Source organism: Caretta caretta, chromosome 5 (genome assembly GCF_965140235.1).
Source record: "Caretta caretta isolate rCarCar2 chromosome 5, rCarCar1.hap1, whole genome shotgun sequence".
NCBI lineage: Eukaryota > Metazoa > Chordata > Testudines > Cheloniidae > Caretta > Caretta caretta.
The window spans coordinates 96,986,147-96,998,416 of record NC_134210.1 but is presented as its reverse complement, the minus strand read 5'-3'; the positions used below and the strand labels follow the sequence as shown (position 1 = coordinate 96,998,416).

The 12,270-nt window shown below is 46.0% G+C and overlaps 1 long non-coding RNA gene across 1 annotated transcript; it reads left to right on the top strand.

Moving 5' to 3' along the window:
* Positions 1-42: 42 nt before the first annotated feature.
* Positions 43-8,105, top strand: LOC142072191 (uncharacterized). The gene is made up of 2 exons (XR_012668583.1): positions 43-506; positions 6,305-8,105. It is a non-coding gene; the product is annotated as an uncharacterized LOC142072191 (long non-coding RNA).
* Positions 8,106-12,270: the final 4,165 nt, after the last annotated feature.

Here is a 12,270-nt window from a genome sequence, read left to right as displayed (position 1 = left end):
CAGTTTCTCCGCTGTGGAATCTTCCGGATTCGCTTCTCCCCGGTGAATGGACTGGCCCAGCCGCGTGTGGGAGGGACGCCGCGCAGACTCATTAGCCCGCACGCATCCTCCCCTCCTCCCCCCAGGTGAGAGCGCCGGGTCCCCTCTGCCTCGGTATCAGCAAGGAGGGAATGGGCCTCGCGCCAGCCTGGAGCCTCTCTGCCCTGGCGCGGCGCCTGGGGGAGGGGCCCTGGGCTAGCCCCGGAGCCCTTGTCGGCTTCTACTCTCCTCTGGCCGCCGCTACCCTGAGCAGGCTGCGCCTAGGGACTCTTTCCCTCTGGCCGCTGTCCCCGCGCCTGCCCTTCTCCCTGGAAGCGTTCAGCTGACTCCCCCGGCAGCGCAGCGGCGCCGAAGAGGCTTGGATGGGAAGGGGGATAATTACACCAGTGCCCCGCCGGACACTTCACTCAGCATTTTGAACCAGCTGCTCCAGCCCGAATCCAGATTCTCCAGCTCCAAAATCCCAGGCCAGTAGCGCTTGCGTCTGGTACACGCACACAGAGGCCAGTTTGCTATGGTACTTCGCACTTCCCAGGCCTCATGTAACGGTCTCTAGGCTAGATGCATTCACACCACCTCTGTGAAACAAGGCTATATCGTTGTCTACAATATTCAGAAGTGTAAACTGGAAAACAGAGTGGCTATATCTAAGGCTAAAGTCACACAGCAAGTCAGTGGCAAAACTGGGAAGAAAACTCACATATTCTACCTCCCAGACCCATCTTTTAACCCAAAACTATTATTTCTTTTATTTATTAGTATTATTGAATTGAGTGTTTATTAGGATGGGTAGGATTATTCACAGAGGGGAAAACCAAGTATATCAAGATTGTGATTTGCCTATGGTCACCCAGAGTTTGTAGCAAAAGTATTACAATCTGCTATCAATCTTGTGCTTTAACTACAGGAGCATTTTTGCTTCCTAATTTACATTTAGAAGCTTATAGCTAGATCATCTCTTCATGACATTCTCAGCTTGTATACGTTTTTGTTCATTTATACCCAAGGGTCTCAAACTGATGGTGTATGTAGATGTGGGGACATGTATTAAAATGAATTCATTTCAGATGTCAGAAAAACACTCGGAAGAAGAGTGACTTATTAAAAGAAAACCGCGCCAGGGCAGAGAGGCTCTCATTATAGTGGTACAGCAGCAGCACTGTAGTTAAAGTTAGATCTTGGCATTTGTTTAAAGATCAACCTTCCTGAGTAGGCAAAGTGACAAGCATGGTTGGATTTCTTTAAAAGTTGGTGTGCCCCAGCAGAGTAGGGTTACTGACCCAAATTTGGAGTTATTTGTGCCAGGTGTAACCCTCTTCCCTCATAGCCATTTTTAAAAAGAGTTTCTAGTTGGGAACATTGCACAGCACTAGAGATCAAACTATTGATGAGCTATGGGTCAAAGTGGTCTCAGTCTGACAAGTTTTGCCCAAGGTAGTGTATGGCCCCTACTAAATCTTTAGGGGACCCAATTGAGCATAAAGAAAAATTACATTTTTTTACACTGCACATTCTCCAATACAGAAAAGTGAGTAGAGGTTTCCCTCACTACTATTTTCTGTTCTGTAAAGCTTGACTCTTGTATCTGAACAGTTAGATTATTTTGAAATTCTGTGTGGCTCATGAAGGCTCTGTGAGCTCACCTTTCAATTAACTTACACCTAACTATATATTAATCAAAAGCCCCACAAAGGAGTCATGGCTGGCAGTTTTATTTTTTGGGGGGAGGAGGGAATAATGAAACTATTTGAGAAGGAAAACATTAGACATGCTTCCTGGGAGGGAAGGGATGTAGGGGGTAGTGGAGAGGGGGATAAGTGGAGATGGGAAGTTGGTGCTCAGAAACAGGCTGTGTAGCCTTACCCCCCACCACCACACACACACACTTTAATATGGTCAACACAACCTATTTCTCCTTAACCTTGTTCTCTGAAATGGCTGAACTATTTTTGTTGTGCCTTTCCAAAAAATTCAGTGTGAGGCAGACACCCAGCATGGGAAACTTCATTCTCCAATTTTTCAAGATGGCAAAGCTCTAAATCAACTGAAAACAGTCCTAAAGTGGAAAGTGTTCAGTAGGCTGCCAGCTGTGTTTATTTTTCATAGCTAAGTTGTTTAGTACAGTCGTTCTTCATCCAAGTGTTCTAAACATTAATAACTATCAGGCTCCAAAAAAAATGTACTAAAAGGATTTAATCAAAGCACTTAAGCACATGCTTAATTTTCAGCATATCTGTAATCCTATTGAAGACAATGGCACTACTAACTTGATTAAAAGTAAGCACGTGTTTCAGTGCTTTGCTGAATTGGGGCCACAGTTTGGCCCTTTTAAAGTTGTGTATTTGTCACTGGTGGTTCTGATTATCTCTTAAACTTCATCCAATGAAGTGAGCTATAGCTCACGAAAGCTTATGCTCAAATAAATTGGTTAGTCTCTAAGGTGCCACAAGTACTCCTTTTCTTTTTGAGAATACAGACTAACACGGCTGCTACTCTGAAACCTGTCATAAAAATACAATACTAAGAATCTGAAGAAAAGAACATTTTTCAAATGAATTCAAAATAAACTATCCCTTGGTAAAATGAAGTGTAGGAAATTCAAAAACAGCTTTATAAATAGGGTTTTAAAAATAGTCAGTTATGCACGCAACTACAGTGACTAAGCTCAAATGCTGTATTCTATATAGAGGCACAAAATAAGTGAATACATAAGTGCATGTGTATTTTTAAAAACAATTCCCTAATTGATAAACATACATTTTCAGGCTTAACTAGATGACAGATAATCCAAACCTACCTTTTTTTTTTTGTTTCAGAAATATACTTGCCAAGTAGCTTTTAGGATCTCATTGCAGGACACTAGTTTTTATACTCAGAAATGTCATTTGCTGAAAATGTTAGGGTTCGGGTTCCATTGCATACAATTTTCTAGATCCAACAATTGCCATATTTACCAGTACAAGTTTAAGTTAAGTTGCATGGCTTTTTTGAAGACCACTATGTGTTATACCAATAAAATAGAAACCAGCAGGATCTTATTAATGGGAAAAAGGCAAAATACCACATTTATTGTAAATACAGAAAGAATCCTAGTAAGCAGTTAGTTATAGCTATAACATTCCATTCAATCTCATATTTATTCACACATTCATTCATACAAACACACACACACAGGTTCTGCAAGGTTGTTATCATAGTTACCAGCCTTAGAGTTGCTCGTGCCAAGCCATTGGCCAGGTGGCCTGGACATGAGGAGGGAGCAGGGCCTTGTCTGATGCTCCTGGAAGTTGGTTTGCAGAATCAGACCCCAAAGTTCTCACTTTCTAGAGTCCATTTGTATAGGAATTTCTTCCTATGCCAGTCTATGGGAATTGCTTCATCATGCTGTTGCTGAATCAATCAGCAGATAGGACATTCCTGACGGCTCCGTGCTGCTAGATGTTATCTTGTTCTTTGGTTCTCCCATTCTTGAGGCTGGTGGGTGGATTCCAGTCTGCCCTCCAGGGGTCCTCTGGTTATTTCCACTTAATGCCTTCTTCAGCAGATGGACACTGGATTCTTAGGCTGGCACCTCTCTGATCATTCAGTTATTATCCACACCAAGCATCCATCCACATACATCCTCTATCTCTGTTTTAATCACAATTGTTAACACAACAAAAGGGCGGGCAGTCTCTGGGTGCTGTTTCTGTTGTTACAGAGTATTGCTTTGAGTCTCTCTCTGTGTGAATTGCTTTGAGAACAGACTCTGTCTTAGAATGTACTAACGCAATTAGCAGCTTGCAAGTTTCACGCACAGAGGGAGAGAAACAGTACCAAAAACCAAGAGACCTCTTAATGAGTAATACCCTGGAATTTAAACTATGGGGAATCAAACTCATTTGTGATTTTTAATACAGAACTTCTTTAATATGATCCAACATATGAACACATTACCTGTGCTGAGATATGAGTGTAAACCACGGTGCTGGTAATCAGTCTTCAAAACTCAATGATTAGGGACCTGTCTACTAGAGAGAGTGTATCACATCCAGTCCTGCCAACTGCTGAATGTGATGAACTCATGGAAGCTGAGGATATCGGTACCTTCCGGGGTCAGGTACAAAATTTATACTTAACCTACTTTTACTTCTTCGTCTTTCTTGCTCTCCCCTTCTTTTTCCTCTGTCTTTATATCTTCCTTTCATTATTCTCCTTTTTCTTGATGACTAACATTACTTGCATTCATTCCTTCAGCCTGGGTAACCTAGACTGATTTACTGAAACATTCGTTTACTTAAGTCCAGTTAAACAAAGTACAGCATTGTGGTGCTGGGTGTCAGCCAGGGGGGAAGGCAAAGAAAGCAGTTAATCAACCTAGACATAGCAGCATGAGTGCAGCATATTGACACATATTAGATGCATCACAGAAAGCCAAGGAGAGATGTTTTCTAGTGGTAGTAGTTTGGAAATACTGACAAAAATCCCAGCGCCCATTCTCTGCCTTTAATAAGGCAAAATGCCTGTTGGGGGCTTATTCCTTCACCCACTTACTTCCCTGGTCCTTCTCGCAGGAACAGAGAGCAACAATACCCGAAGTCCAAAGGTGCAAACAATTCGATGTTTATTGGGGTGAACTTCCAGCAAGCATGATTCCAGTTTCCTTCCTTAGTATCCTCCTTCCCAGCTCTTACACCACAGAGCCTTACACCTGTGTCCCTGTTCCCATTCCTACCCTTAGCCAAACATGATTCCAACTTCCTTACTCCCATTCCCTGTTCCCATTTCCCCCTTTAGCAAAACATGATTCCAATTTTCTTACCCCCATTCCCTGTTCCCATCTCCCCCACCCACCCACCCCCCTTAAGGTTAACCTGTCCCTCTTATTTTCAGGCTTGACTTGTTTTTTTTCACCTCCCTTTCCTGGAGGGCCATAATATGAGTCTTCTAGTAGCTTGTTTGCTGACCAGATGTATTCGTTATTTGCAGCTCCTTTGTGCCCATCAGCTAGGTAATTTGCATTTACACACAGAGGCTTACTAGCTTGCTTCTGGATCCAAAGCTGTTAGCAGCTCAGACACTGTCTTAAAAGGGAAGCATTTTACTTCCACCAGAGTTCTGATTACTTTCATCTCCTGCTCCAAAACACACAGAGATCTGAAAAAGAAAGCACAACCTATTGTGGCTCCTTTTGGAGCCCTATTAGGATTTTAATTAAGTACGATGTTTTATTTGCATTTCTTTCACTCCTTCTCCAATATACACTGCACACGTCCTGGGAAAATGCACATTCCTTCCGTATAGTTTAACTTCCATACATTATATTAGCCATATTAATTTTACACAAGGTGTAACTGCCTCCCCCATGCCTACAGAGTTTTCATGCACACCCACCAAAGCAACAATCTAATCCCCCAGAGCCATCCCAAGGCTCAGTGTTCCCATCAATGCCCATACTGACTCCAAAGGGAGTTTTGCCTGACAAGTGACAGCGCAGAGGACTGTTGGATTTGACCTATTAAACTAAGGGTTCCAATATTCAATTTAGTTCAATAAAGTTGATTTTTAATGGGAATATATAGGCCAATGGTTAGTTTCTATGGCCTAAAGTGTTTCTCCAGCTCCCTGATATTAAATAACCCATCTTGTTATAGTGTGTAAGGGAATTGCATACCTAGATGTTCCTGTTTTAAAGAAACAGTCTTCAGATTTTTTGTGGACAAATAAATTCTTTCAGAATAAAATTGTAGTATTCCTCTAGTATCCACCGTGGTGAGCAATCTCTTCTGACATCTGGCTTTGGGCACAAGGGTTCTGATTAGCACTTGAAAGTTACTTTAGGGTAGAAGGAAAGATTTGTTTTTAAGAACTGCATATTTTTTAATTCTAGAAAGGATTGAGCACTAACTAATGTCTCATTTTGTGGTTCTACAGCTAGTAAAAGGAGCCATGGTCAAGGATATTCCTAGTTTTTATGGAGGCTTATACAAAATTTGAGGCTCCTTCTCCACCTTACACCAAGCCCTCAAACTTTGCACATACAATTTTCTGATTTAGTACCTGAAAGTTATGTTTATCTTTGTACAAATGAAAAATATACGACTAGAAAAACAACTCCCCCTCATTAGTATCTTTATTACAAGTCAGTTACTCCTCAAAGTAAGACTACTAGAATTGGGTGAAGAATTCACAGCAAATATTTTCTAATGAACAGCTTGATTCTCCCTTATTTATTTGTTCTTCAGAATTATTCACCAAATTTCATTGCATACTTTTTGCTCTACAGGTTGTGGGCAAGCCTGTTTCAGACTATCAGCATATCAGAACTGGAACTCCATCTTTTTCTCCATGTACCCTGCCACAGTGGGCAGACTGCAAGGATCCCAAAAAGTAGATCTAATTTAGAGTTTTGTAGTGGTAATCATCACAATATTGTGGGAGGTATCTAGACATAGGTTATGTGGACGTAGACAACTAAGTCTGGAAGGCTTTAGCACCCACTTAGGGATTGTGTTAATAAATAAAAGCCATGCTGTATTTTGAACTGAAGCTCATCTCACTTTATTAGAAGTGAATAAATTTAGTTATGGTACAACATTTCTCCTTAAAAGTGATATTCAGTGGCTTTTTTTAAACTCTAGTCCCCGTCCCCCCCAAAAGAATTAAAAGTTGTCTATGCCCCTGTATTAGCAGAATGAAGGCCAAGGTGGACTTCATGGAGTCTTCTGTTTTCCCTTTCCTTGGGGGGTTTAATTTGAGGTAGGAACACTGTTGTCTCTTTTGGTTATCGTCAGAAAGGTGTTAGCAAATAGGAAGATCATGCAGCATTTCCTACGGGTGGCTAGACTGAATTAGTTGCATTGGATATTTGTTCTATAGCGAGACCCGCAGGATCAAGAATGCCTGATCGCGGATTCTCTTTTGCTTTTACCTGTGCTTTGTGATGTGCATTTTCCAGAGTGCAACTATCTTGGTAGCTTAGATACAGAGATTCAGCAAGGACCCGAGCCATTAATGGCTTTTAATATCAGGACCGATACCTTGAAAATATTTCTTCTGAAATTGTGTCCCAGTATCTGGAAAAATAAGAGGAGGTCTTTTATTTTTAATTTCCTTGAGAGAAATGATACTCCAGCTTGGCTTACATAATACAGCCACATGCAGAGCTCCTCTAACTCAGATAGTACAGGAATGTTGTTACACCTGATTTGTCTCAGTGTGGAGACGTATATTAAAGGTAATCAACTATTTCAGAGGAGACAGATGGGGCTGAAGACAAGACAACGTGCCACAGTTGTTCAGCTGTATTTAGGTTATAGAATGTTCTTTGTTGTAAAACATTTCTGATGGAAAATTAATTTTGTCTGCTCAGTCACTTGAGGACACTAGCCTTTTTTGTCAGTATTTCATGATTAGATTTCAGAGAGCTTGTATTAGTAAAGTGATGTCCTCTGAAAAAGTCAGAAGCCTGAATCAGCACTGTGTGACTCCAGTTTTATACTAGTGCAGCTCCATGGATTTCAGTGTCCAAGTGAACATTTCTTCATTTTTTATGAAATTTTAGACAATGCCAAGTCTACTTGTAAGACAGGATCATAGAGCTTGCCACAATGAGTCACCGCATCCATACCCCATTCATATCTTATCTTGTCTCCTGTCTGGCATTGCCAATCCCTAACCCTTCATAGGGGAAACTCCCAATTATAATGCACCTACCCAATTCTGCAATGACAAACGGTGTGCATCTATGTGCTTTCTCGACTTGTTAGTCTCAGGTATTTTCAACAGGAAAACCTTGACATGTACATGTACACAGCTGACAGATTTACACTCTGACAAGACATTAACTATGTAACACTTTATATAAGACTCCTGGGCAGTCTTCATTCTATTTTATATGGTATTTTGTATGGTATGGGTGTTGTAATAGTAATGAGTCATGTCAGTAGAAACAGACCCCTCCTTTGCTGGGAACTCTGATACATAGATGATTGGGGTTAGGAAATAAAGTTCTTTTGTCTTGTACCAGTTCTCTTGTAAGTCACTATTATTAAACTCATCAATAAAAAAAACAGTGAGATGTTCAAGATCATTTGTTTCTGTTCCCCCCCCCATCACTTTCACTCACTCCACAAGAACACAGTGTTTCTTTTTGTTTAATTATTGCAATTGTGTTAATACATTACTAAGTTTGCTATGAACAAAGTTAGCTTGTAACACTGAGTATATAATGACAACATTTGGTTGATATTTTAAACTATGTAAGTGTAGTGAGGTGGTGTGGGTCTCCGCCCCACAAGAGAGAGACAAGCCCCTCTGGACACCAGAGTGGGCGGATCCAGGATGCCCTGAGCCTGCCCCCCAGAGGGTCAGGTGTGGCACAGGAAGTATAAAGGCCCAACCCTAGAGCTCACTGGGAGGGCAGATGCTGGGGAGGCCAGATGTCTCAGGCCTACCTCCCTGTTGAGAAACCACAGCGACCTGCAGCAGACCTAAGGGCTGGCCAGGCGTGCCCCCGGCCAGCTACCAGGAGGAGTTGCTGAGCCTTCCCCAGGCAAACTACCCAGAGGAGTTGCTGAGCTTGCCCTCCGCCAGCTATCCCGAGAAACCCACCGTGCTGGACCACCCTGAGGACACCACCCTGACCCAGGTACCTCAAGAGGGTGAGTCCAGGGGCAGCCGACCCAAGTCTGGCTGTGCCACTGTCAGAACCCATGTCAGTGTGTTGTGGTCAGGATCCCCACTGACACAGCAGCAGGTTCTCTGCCACTGGTAGGCCCCGGGCTGGGATGCAGTGGAGTAGGAGGGCCTGTGTTCCCTCTGCCACCCAACTTGCAGGTGGCAGTCTCCTCCTCTCCCAGGCCTTCGGACCTAGGCTCACTGTTTATATACTGTTATTGCTCAGCCCCTGCCTGAGGGCCTGAGCACCTGACTCACCATTACCCCGCCCTGACCTAGGGCCTGGGCTTATGACCAACTATGGTTATTTCTGCCCTCACAAAGGCAGTGGAGGAAGACTCCTGGGGCCAGACTAATTCTCTGTTAGGCCTCCTTCCCAACTTAGTGAGGTAGTGGGGGTCCCTGCCACCCCAGAGAGAGACGAGCCCCAGCTAACCTCTCTACAATAAGATTTATTCTTTCATCCTGAAGAATTCTAAAATGTCTTAGAAAATTTATAAACATTCTAAACATAAAGGGTCCACTTCGCTGCATTTCAGAGATGAGTTCTGTTAAGCAGCTCACAGGAACCCAGCACAACTATTTAGAACAAGAAATACTGTTGTGACAGGGTTGGGTCGGATGGCTACAGGAGAGTAATTTTTATATATATATATATATATATATATATATATATATGAATGAGAGTAATTTTTATTTGCATAACACACTTACAAAACAAAACAACAGCATATGCAATGTGTAACACAGCAACCAATCACAATTGTTTTCTCATTAGCTTCAGGAGAGGGAAGTGTTCAAGCTTGCCTGGGCCCAGAGCCGGGGGCTTCCTCGACTCTCATGGTCTTCCACTCTTCCGAGTTACCTGGTGGTCCAGAGCGAGGGGGCTTCATCGACTCTCAAGGTCTGCTACCCCTTCGAGTTACCTGGCGCCATTCCCGAGTGTCACCAACAATTCCCTCCTCTGAAAGCACCCAACAAAAGGGGCAGGCTATGGGGTGGACAACCTGGGGGGGGAGGGGCACGTGCACCCACGTGTGAAAGGACCCCTCTAAGGTGGTGGTGTCTGCAGCAGCAATGGCTGGGGCTGGGGTCCCTTACTCTCTCCCCCAATCAAAGGGTGAAAACAAAGGGAGCCGGACGGGGACACGGAGCAGAGAGCCTTGGACTGCGCCCACCACTCCTCAAAAGCATCAAGGGCGTCGGTGGACGCTGCCCAGAGGAACTCCGCCCGGATACGTGAACGGACCGAGGATCGGAAAACGACCTCACAGTCACAGGAAACTCCATCGGCCAACCTCCTCTCTCTGGTTTTATAGAAGGCCCTTTTAGCCAGAGCCAGGATGAGGTTAACTAGGAGATCCTGCGACTTTGTGAGGCTACAGATGGAGAGTGCATAAATAAAGAGGGGAAAAATACAACCAAAAACATAATAAAAGATTTGTGGGGAGCCGGAACAGGGGCTGCAGCCTGGCGCACTCCAAATACACGTGCGCCAGGGTTTCCCTCACACCGCAAAAGGGACAAGTATCTGGGATGGGGTTGAACCGCGACAAGTACGTGCCTGTGCTCACAGTTCCGTGAAGGAGCCGCCAACTGATGACCCCAACGAGCCTCGGAACCAAGGTAGAATATAGGCTGGCCCACCGGGGCTGCTTACCCTCCAAAGGTGGCAGAAGGTCTCGCCACTTTGTGTCGAGGCGGGACACTAGGGTGAGGGCATGAAGGGTGTGGAGTACGAGTGTGTATAGATATTTCCTTGGAGCGGTTTGGAAGCATACCAGCTGCAGTTCATGCAGCCGGCTCGCCGTAAAGGGGTGAGGGGGTCGATTGGGTCTACAGGGCAGGGGTCCAATTAAAAGGTCCGGTGGGCCTGGGATAGAGGGTGGGCAGGGTGTGACCTCGAGCAGAATCCGATCGAGGTAAGCTCTAGCAGCAGGCAGCAAAGTGGCCTTCACCTCCTGAAGTACGCACTGGGGGGGTACAAGGTCTGGAGAGCCCCATGCGCCGAGTGAGCGTCACGGGATCCAGCCAGTCTCCCCGGTCATAGCCAAGGAGGTCTCCGACTCTCGTGACTTCTGCCAGGATCAAGCTCTGGTGCACTGAGCGGGACTCTGCCACCTGCACATGGAGCTGGGGGTTGTGTAGCAGGGGCTCCACGAGGAGATCTGCCCCCTCGGTGGCCGCCATGGACCTGGTCATTAAAAACCGTTTCCAAGTCCGGAGGAGGTCCTGGTAGAAGACCAGCAGCCCGAAGAGGTCTCGCGGAAGACCTCCCGGACAGAGATAAAAGAGCTGCCGGTCATATCGGAGCCCTCTGATGCGGCGCAGGATGGCGTGCGCCAGTATGCTCCACGCCAAACTACCTGCACCATAAGGGAGCCTCTGTAGGGCCTGGAGGCAGAAGACGCAGACCTGAGTGTGCAGACACTTCAGGCCCTGTCCTCCTTCCTTCAGGGATAGATGAAGAACCCCTAAAGGGGCCCAATGCATTCCTGACAAAAAGAACCTCAGAATCTTTGTCTGGAGGTTGGTCAGGAAACCCAGGGCCGGGACCAGGGTGTTGAGCTGGTACCAGAGCGTGGACAGGACTAGTTGATTAAGCACCAGCGCTCTACCACGAAGGGAGAGACATCAGAGTAGTCCCGTCCATTTCCAGAGCCAGTCTATCACCCCGCCCTCTAAATTTTCCCAGTTCTCCGGCGGAGAGGGATGCATGGCAGAACGGTAAACGCCGAGGTAGAGCAGCGGACCCGCGCTCCACCGGATGGTCTGAAGCACGGGTGGGAGGGAGCTCGCCTGCCGCCAGTCTCCTACCGCCAAGCCAGAGCTCTTGACCCAGTTGACCCGGGCAGAGGAGGCTGCTGAATAGATGGCCTGGCAAGCCTCTACCTGCGCCAAGTCGTCCGAGTTCTGGACCACAAGGAGCACGTCATTGGCGTACACCGACAGGACCAGCCACAGCTTGGGCTCCCGCAGCACCAACCCTGAAAACCTCCTGCGGAGGAGGCAGAGGAAGGGCTCGATCGCCAGAGCGTACAGCTGTCCTGAGAGGGGGCACTCCTGCCATACTCCTCGCCCGAAGCTGACCGGTTCAGTCAGGGTCCAGTTGAGCTTAACCAGACACTCTGCGGAGGCGTACAACACCTGGAGAAAACCCACAAACTGGGGTGCGAAGCCAAACGCTCGCAGAGTGTTCAGGAGGTACTCATGGTCCACCCTATTGAATGCCTTCTCCTGATCTAGGGACAGGAGGGCGAACGACAGACCGTCTCTACGCCCGAGTTCCAAAAGGCCCCGAACCAGAAATAGGTTATCAAAGATACTGCGGTCCGGTGTAGGTCTGGTCTGGGTGGATCACGTCCGCCAGCACAGACCCTAGCCGCAGCGAGATTACTTTTGCTACGATTTTGTAGTCCGTGCTGAGGAGCGAGATGGGACGCCAATTTCGTAAATCTCGGAGGTCCCCCTTCTGCAATAAGGTGAGCACGGCTCGCCTGCACAAAAGAGGGAGGACCCCACTCGGCAAAGACTCGGCCCAGACGGTGACTAGGTCTGGGCCGAGGACGTCCC